At 38.6% G+C, this 6,854-nt stretch overlaps 1 protein-coding gene and 1 long non-coding RNA gene across 4 annotated transcripts in view; one reads left to right on the forward strand and one right to left on the reverse strand.

The window, feature by feature from the left end:
• The window catches only part of side-II (sidestep II), a 64,812-nt gene extending 60,975 nt beyond the window's left edge, over window positions 1-3,837 (reverse strand). For all 3 annotated transcript variants that reach the window (NM_001299017.1, NM_001014485.5, NM_001414093.1), the window contains exon 1: window positions 3,080-3,837. The gene's annotated coding sequence lies outside the window, so the exon portion shown is untranslated. The remainder of the gene's footprint in view (window positions 1-3,079) is intronic.
• A 2,167-nt stretch (window positions 3,838-6,004) lies between these two features.
• On the forward strand, window positions 6,005-6,538 carry lncRNA:CR45331 (long non-coding RNA:CR45331). The gene has a single exon (NR_124272.1). It is a non-coding gene; the product is annotated as a long non-coding RNA:CR45331 (long non-coding RNA).
• The last annotated feature ends 316 nt before the right edge of the window (window positions 6,539-6,854 follow it).

Genomic DNA, 6,854 nt, shown 5'->3' on the forward strand with positions numbered 1-6,854 from the left:
TATCGAAACTGGAAAAGTCCTACGAGTTGAAAATGTAATTTATCAAAAATTAAATTTTGGTGAAGAAATAAAAAATGTATCTCCCGAATTTAAAACACCTTTTAAGCGAATTATTTTTGGCACAAATCAATCAATTTAAGCAATGCCAGACTTCTCAGAAATGGCAGCCTATCCAATTGCTCTAAGCGACTCCAATTGCATTTTCTTTTCCAGGAACTTAACCAAACTCCCAAAGGACTGTGCTACCTACTCAAACATCTCCGGCAAAAGGTGAAAATTGTTTTGGAATCATCGCAGACACAGCACATTTACCCGTCCGCCAAAGTCGAGAAACCTCAGAGCAGACATCTGTTTGCTTCTTTTGGGCGCAATTTCGTGCCACGCCAGGTTCGTTTGCTGTTTGTTAATATACAATTTTTTATGCCGTTTCATTCTGTTATTGTTCAGATCGATTACGGTTACAAGTGCCAGATACTTGAGCGTGAAATTCGGCGGAAACCGCACGTGTCTACCAGCTGCCTTTTATTCAAGTTGATATTCCTGTTTTCCTTTTGGATAGTCTGTCATTAGGAAGATTGATTTCAAAAGCGCGGAAAATTTTCCCAATAGAACCTTTTGTTATGTGAAAATCAACCGCACGCAAAGCATTCTCATACTTCTTACTAAGCGAAGTGGAATTTCCGGAATTGTTCATTATGTTTTCCTTACATGAGCTGGTTTGCTAGTTATACTCTTTGCGAATAACTCATAATTTGTTTACGTTGAAACTTAAAATGCAATAAACTAATTTTGAGGCTATATTCTAAAATATCTTTATTTTAATACAACAAAAAAGTAAAATAAAATTTTCAAGACATTTGTACCATAGCTCAATTTAAAATTTTTGCTTGCTTGAAATACCGAAATTCAACAGAACAAAACTCAGGGCAAATGAAGATTTACATTTCAATTTGCATTAGTGCAAAAGGCAAAGAAAAACTTTCTTAATGCACGCATTAAAAAAGAATGATGAAATTGCATAAAACTTTAACTGAGTTGTAAGCAAAACTGCGGTGGGTTTGAAGGAGTGGGAGGGTAAAAAGTACATTAAAATCACATTAACCCGTCAACGGTGAAGTTTGGTTGGGTATGCTTAACTTTTGTTTATACGTTTCGGCTTAATGCCTTTTTGAAGTAAGCACACACTCGTGGATAATGTTATACGTACTCCTGATAAGCCATATATACAAATATTTATATATATATGCATGTAAACTAACCCCTAACTGCTTATCCCTTTGGGAAATGTATCTTTTCCCCTCTCCTATTTTCGTTGGACCCATTGCACGTAATTGACTTTTCGCCATAAATTTGTACTCCAACAAATGCAGGCGACATTCCACTCTGGCTTTTTCATTTCCCACTCCCTTGGCAGCTCAATTAGCCATTAAGCTTTTCGAAATTGTCAAAAATGTTTTAAGGGGGACAGTACGCCAGCATAGCCAATCAAAAATTCAGCCTACGCACTTGTATCTCTACATTTGTATCTCGGCATTTGTATCTGCCTGTGGCAGAGGACAACCAGAGCTTCGGTCAAAAACGCACACCCCTTCACCGTTATCTCCGTTTTTTGGGTTAGCCGTGCGTGTCCATTTAGACGCTTTGCATTGGCTCTGCTGGTGGCTCATTTGCATATTTTAATTGTCCAAAAACGAGAGGGAAATTCGTAAAATCACTGCAAGACTTAAATATTAACTTTGCCAGAAGTTTGTAATTTCTCACTCTTTCACTTCCATTTACTGAACTAATTTATTTATTTTCTCCGAAACTAAGCAGCAAATGTAAGCAAGTACTTCGTCTTGGAACAGGAGTGAAGCGAAAGGCCTGACGTTGTCACTTTTCTCTAATGAAAGACGGCATGCAAATTTAATAAACAGGCGAAAGGCATGAAATTTGGGTCCTCTTCAGGTGGGCTGCTCACAACTTTAGTTGGCCCGAGCTCGAGGAACTGCAACTTTAGGGCCAAGACAGTGACTGCCCTTCTTGGCAGTGTTCCGTTATTTGACAGAAAATATAATGAAATATCTAATTAAAATTAATTTTTATTTATTATCTTGACATAATTGTAACACTCATTTTTAACGAGCACTGTTTAAATTACACATTACTAGAGTACATTAAGAAAGTTCTGAGGCTTGAAACTTTTGAAGTCATTCCATTATTTCTTTAAAGCCAAATAAACATTTTATTTTATTTAATAAAACAACATTAAATTTACATATGAATTATTCTGCAAAGTGAAATTCAAATATTGGTAAAAAGTGTTGATATTTTATTTCTACAAGAAATTACCAGAAGCATTTACTTATCTTTTGGAAAGTCTTTTTATACATTTTATACCACTACTTTATTTTGCATTGCTAGACAAAGGAATGGAAATAAAAAATATGAGCAAGACGGAAAAAAAAAACAAGTAAATAAACTTTAGGCAAAAAGTTTTAGGCAACTTTCTGGCAGTCAGTTGGCGCATTTTAAGTTACGGCAATCGACCCAGTGGCGTAGCGGAAAAGAGGGGTATCACGGGGGAATATAAGTTGCTAGCGACGAGGGAAAAGTGAAGGGGCGGCAAAAGTGAAAAACTGGCGCATCGAGACAAGAGCTTAAACCGCGAATTCCACAGCTTCAACACTGAAAAAATCCCAGCCATATCTGCAGTAGCAAATAACCAAAACCTTACAACATTTTTTGAAAAATATATAAATTAAAAAAAGATAAAAAAGGCTAATTTTACTTCTAATTATTTTAGTTTTCTCACAGTCACTGTTAACTATATCAGTCCAACCAGACGAACAATTTTATAACGAGACATAATTTCTGTTTTAATTATACATTTACCACTTGAAAAAAGAACGTAAAAAGAATTATGTAACATGGCAAACTCACTTAATTAATTAGAAAGTTACCAGAAGCTTAATTTATCTGAGACGTTTTTCTCTAACTGCAGCAACTGCGAGGGCGGTTGGCAATTTCAACTTTAGTTAGTAAACTTTTGGGCAAAAAGTCACTCTTAAAGAGCAAAAAGTGAGCTCGTCCAACTTACCTGGCGAGCAATTTAAATTTGTCCCACGCAGGATAATCCTTTATTGCAGTTGTTGCTATTTGTGTTTGGTGGTGGTGGTGCTGCTGCTGCTGTTGCTTCTGTTGCTGCTTTTGTTGCTAATATTATTGTTGCTACTGTTGCTTGACTTTTGTCACGCACAAGAAGGCAGTGGGCCAAGCCAACTTTGAACTGACCACGTGACCATCAAAACACAAACAAACACACGGTAACGAGAATATACACACCGGGTCACACGAACAACAACAACACGGACACAGACACACACACACACACAACGAAGACACTGGGCCACTTGCAAATACTTAGTTGCTGGTTTTAATGTATGCCCGAAACGAGAACAGGGCAATTAAATCGCCTAAGAGGAGCCGTAGTGTAGCCTTTTGTGTGTGCAACAATATCAGCTGCTCGCTGAGTGAGTCGCATGATTTTATTTGCCTTTATTATTCGGAAAACCAACAGCACGCAAACCTCAATGCAGTTCAAAACCCTAACCAAATTGGCGCAGGTATATTCTAATTAGCTCTTATTGATTTCGATAATTGGTCCTTTCTGGCGGTACGAGAATTATATTTATTCGCGAAACAGCGCACCCGATTCTCAGCGTTTGTGGGTGGGTGTGAGTGTGTGTGCAGGACGAGACCCGATAACTTCGCTAATTCGATGGCTGCCGCAGCGAGCGTCAGCATCCCTGCAAAACCACGTTCAAAACAGTCCGACGGCTGAGCTTCAACTGAATCGGCCTGGCCAACTCAGAGCCCCATAAGCCCCACAAGCCCCACAGACCCCACCGTCCCCCGCCGGAAGTCGGCCGCCCGAAGCTCCGCTTCTCGGTAGCCGAACGCCGAGAACGAGCCCGATCCGAGCTGCAGGATAAGAGCCGAGCGCAGCAAAGGATAACACGAGCGCGAAACTCACGAGCATCTCGCAAGGCAGCTGAGTAAAGAGAACGCAATGAATGAACTGCTCGCTCTCTGTGTTAACAAAATTAAATTATTAAAAATGCAATCAAACGCTTTTGCTAATCTTTTTCAACTCACTTAAAAAGAGATTCATATCCTTAGCACAGATATAAATAAATAACAAAATGCCTTGTAAGCAAGCTCAAAAAATTATATATTATTTTCACCAACATAAGCTATGGAAATAATATTTATTATTTTTATCTACTGTTCACTCTATTTACTTTATTACTAACTTACTTTAGTAAGTTTTAAATAAAACCTTTTCCGAAATATGCAATAAGGTAAAATATTTTATCTATAATAAGTGTACTTATTGTCTCTATTATCAATCGCCTATATTTTGATCGGTAATTGTGAGATTTAAAAATTGGAGATAAGAAAACATGAGAATTTCATGCAGTAGCAGAATTCAAAGTTTCAAAACGAATAATCACAGAGCAAAAAGCAAAGAGTAAAACTCTTATACTTTCCTCAGTTTTGGTATAAAAGTGGTTCAATGCTTGGCTAAGCTTGGACTCCACCCACTATGTAAATTTGTAGTGTAAAATGTTGAACATTGTGTAAAATGTTGCCTTCTTTCAATTTAAAAAAGTTGTTGAACTAACATAATGCTGAAATTAAAATTAATAAGATAGTTAAATAATAACAAGGTAAAGAGGAAATATTTCAAGGAATTAATAGCTATCAAAAAGCAAAGCGAATACTGAATAATTGAACTCTGTCAAATAGTTGAAAGGAAAAGCGAGATTTGATTTTGATTTTTTTACTGTAGCTTTTACCTTTCCATCTGTCACCAATTACAGATCAAATCCAATCAAAACTAGGGACTACCAGCTAATTAACTACAGAGTTACCTCATCCTCTTGCGCCATGGCCTCCTTCCACCAGAGTTTTATCAACCTTCGTCGCATCGCTTTTAACTGCAATCACTCAGAGTAAAAATTGTCGTCAAGATACGTACAAACTCATACAAGACGCGTAAAAAATGGCAAGCGAAGGAGACAGACAGAAAATAAAACCCGAAAATGAATTGCAGCGAAATGTTCAAACACACTCTACGAAATTGACTTAAATAAATAAATGGCATAAAAACAAAGACAAAACACATGCGCAGCAAGAAAGTGAATCGAGAGGCAGGGGACAACGGCGTGTCATAGAAACAAAGTGCATTCCCAGTGGTGGAAAATTGGGTGGGAAATTCCTAAAGATGAGGCGGATTGGGGCGGGGCCGGTCCGGGCTTGGTTGTTGTGTTAGCTTGTTGCAACATTTTCATTTCATTTTATTCAGTTCAGTTCAGTTCAGTTCAGTCAATGCAATGCAATGCAACGTTCGAATGCAACAATTGCAAGTGCAGCAAAGACAACGCTTAGTAGCTCATCCATTTTCATTTGTATTAAGCAAAAGGCAAAGGACATGGCCAAGTTGCAGAGGAATCTCAATCTCTTCGCGTTTTCCGCTCGCGTGAAATAAAAGCGTTGGCATTACTCAGCAAATACTTGTTTGCTTGTTGCCTTGACAAAAAGTCTATAACCCACCCCCAATAACTACTCTTAAACCCCCCCCCCCCCAAAAAACCCCCTTCATTCCACCATTTTATGCTTTCCCCGGGGCTGCTCGTTAGCACAGCTGCCAAGAGAATTTATCTTACTCTCCCACGAATGCAACTCGATTGTATTTTATTTTATTTTTGCCCTCATTGTTTCTGTGTGGCATATTGGACGTATTGTTAGCCCCACAATGATCGATGCAAATTGATGCGTATTGTTAATGGAATTTCTTCCATGCGCAAAAACAGTATGGCAAAGTATGCAACACAAATTGGGCGGAAAGCAAAAGGGAAACCAAGAAAGTATATTGTCAAGCTCACATTCGGCTTAGTCTTAGTATGTCATGCAAGTCTCTAGAGATTTTGACATTGCTTTGATTTAAAGACAAAATATCAGTGTAGTAACTATACTCAGACTCTCTTGATTTATGTACATATGTAGCTTTCAAACATACAGTTACTACAGGTTCAGCATTTATCCGATTACCTAACCACCCAAAAATACCTTTATTTCTCACTTCGAATTCTTTAAAGGCAAGTAGAAAAAAGGGAGCCTTGAAGATGCCAAAGAGGCAGAGGAAAAAATGTCATAAATATGAACGTTTGCAATTTGTTTATATTAAAATTGAGAGTCAAAAAGCATCCTAAGGTGCTGGGTTGGACGGTGTTCTTGTATCCTGCGCCCAGATTCCCATTGCATTTGCCTCTGCCAACTGCTCCACATCCCTGCTCCTCCTCCTCGCTGCGCTTCAGTATCGCCTGCTGTTTTGTGAATTATGCGCCTTCCGTTGCATGCGGCGGCATTTCCCAGCCCGAACCCAAGCGCAGGGCAGTACAGTGAAAAAAAAAACGGAGCACATACTGGCAAGATTGGGATATAAAAATGAGAATATGACGCAGGTATCACTCTTATTATTAAACTGAAATATAAAAAAACCCACAAATGTTGCTAAACAGCATTATTCCTTTACACCTTACTCTTGTAATCTTGGAATGTAAAGACTCACAAGTCCTTGCTAATCCTTTTCTGCATTTCGCCGTGTAGCTGTTGCCGCTTCCAAGGCCCAAGTCCAAATAATGGCTTGACGCGCCTGGCTGCATATTTTTGAAGTCAGCGTAGTGGCGGAATGTGTGTGCATGAAAGGGGAGGGGGAGGGGCGTAGGAAAGCCAGTCGTCCGCCCACAACTAACTGCGCTCGTTTTTGTAATAAAAATGTCATAAATCTTGATTCCTTGAACTCTAAA

The sequence above is a fragment of the Drosophila melanogaster genome, chromosome 2L, assembly GCF_000001215.4.
Source record: "Drosophila melanogaster chromosome 2L".
Taxonomy (NCBI): domain Eukaryota; kingdom Metazoa; phylum Arthropoda; class Insecta; order Diptera; family Drosophilidae; genus Drosophila; species Drosophila melanogaster.